This window comes from Echinops telfairi, unplaced genomic scaffold (genome assembly GCF_000313985.2).
Source record: "Echinops telfairi isolate 266 unplaced genomic scaffold, ASM31398v2 ScPeMD7_2;HRSCAF=8, whole genome shotgun sequence".
Classification (NCBI taxonomy): Eukaryota; Metazoa; Chordata; class Mammalia; order Afrosoricida; family Tenrecidae; genus Echinops; species Echinops telfairi.
Window position 1 is genome coordinate 52,397,685 of NW_022103898.1, and position 2,081 is coordinate 52,399,765.

Genomic DNA, 2,081 nt, shown 5'->3' on the forward strand with positions numbered 1-2,081 from the left:
CCACGAAGGAGTGGGTCCCTGAAGGAAAATAAGTTCTTGGATACTGAACCCAAAGAAAAATGTAAAAGGACACAAGATTCTCCACCATTACTCCATCATACACAACTTTCTGGATTTCGGCATATTTACCCTTTGGATGGGCAAGATTTATAGCTGAAGTAGGAGGGAATGAGTTCCTAGTGTCTTGGCTCGTGACCACTCCCGATGGTCATAGCTTATTTGAGATGCAAGTATTGTCCTGTGTACGTGTCCCCATTTTGTACGGTAAGTGAGGCTGGAGGGACCTATCTGCTCTCAGAGAAGCAATGGGATATAAATAGTGACAAAGTTCCCGACCCATCCGTACAATTGTTCCTAAGCTTGAGCCCATTGTTGCAGCCACTCATTTGTGTTTGTGAGTGTGGTCCTGTTCTCCTTCCTGTGCCTACTTAAACTAATTTCTGACTGGCTTGCAATAGGTGCGATTTAATTAGCAGTTTGCTCAAGTAGCGTGGGAGTTATGTAACTGCTTTTCCTGATATTCCTGCCTCAGAGAGTTAAGATTTTCCCATTTCATATAAAAATATTCTTCAAAAGACTCATAAAAAATAGTTCTTCAATTTGGATAGGCATTGCTTTACCCACTGCACCACCACAGATTATTCATGGATATTTTTTGGCGGGTATTTTTCTTTTTAATTTTCAGAGTTGGAATTATATTTTATTGATCATTTATTATTAACTTTTAGTGATTTACAATTATGTATATGTATGTATGTGTTTTTAGGCTTTAGAAACTCCATCCCAGTATGTTCTAGCTCGCTGTTAGGAACTGCAACATGGTTCCACTGAAGCAGCATCCTATTGTTCCTCATCTCCCTCTGTCTTGTTTACATCGGTAGTTTCGGAGGAAAACATCAATCACAGTACATCAAAAAGGAGTAGCTAGGGAGGAATAGGTTCAGGAGATGCCAGTAAGCATGAACAAACTTGGAGACACATGGCAGAGGTTACTGTTTTAATTCAATGATCAGGAAAAAAATTCTGAGAGATGAAAAATTGTGATGTGAGGTTAAAGAGGAAAAATCTAACATTTCTGGCATCAGCTGAGCACATGATTCTGAATGTATCTAATAGATCACAGTATAGGACTTTGGAATGGATTGGAAAGAAATCAATGAGAAAGAATAACCATTGCTTTGAAAGGAAATTCAGGGGGGTAAGTACCAAGGAACCAATAATTATAGAGGTTAGAGCAAGTTCAGAGTGGCCTTAACTTCGCAACCTATTTCTAAAGCCATAGTTTAGATATGTATTGGTAAGAGTTGACTACAGTTAAAATTTAGACATATAAATTGAGATTCCAGTGATTTGATCTTATTTAAATGATGTGACTGCAAGATGCAGCTTTCTTGAGCCTTTTATCAAAATTAACCTAAGTGCTTCGTCAGCTCTAATACAAACAGTCATGTTGAAAGAATTAAGAGCCTCACGTCAGCTACTAAGATTATGGTTATAACTATTTTATTCTGTTTAAGATGTCTCTGTTTTCCTTGCTAAAGTATGGGCTTCTTGGCTGAACAAGCCTCTGTTTATACTTTTTTTTAAACTGAAGAGATTTGAAAACATTATAAATGAACCATAAATTGTCATTAATACAATTAGATATTTTTAAACTCAAATTTAACATATAGAGTTTTAATTTTACATCCTATTGTGTAGGATGTAATTTGAAAATATTGTATAGTATTTAATCTGTTCATTAACTTCATATTGCATACAACGAGGATGAAAATAAGCAGTGTACATTATTAATATCTCCAGTAGTTGATAAGTATTTAACTTTAAAATATAGAACACATTGTTTATTATTGTGAGGATTTTTTGTTGTCAAAAATTATCTTCAATGAGTATCTCTCTTTTTTAAAAATTTTATTATATTATTTTATTAGGGGCTCATACAACTCTTATCGCAATCCATACACATATCAACTGTGTAAAGCGCATTTGTACTTTCATTGCCCTAATCATTCTCAAAACAATTTCTCTCTACTTAAACCCCCGGCATTAGGTCCTCATTTTTCCCCTCCCTCCCCGCTCCC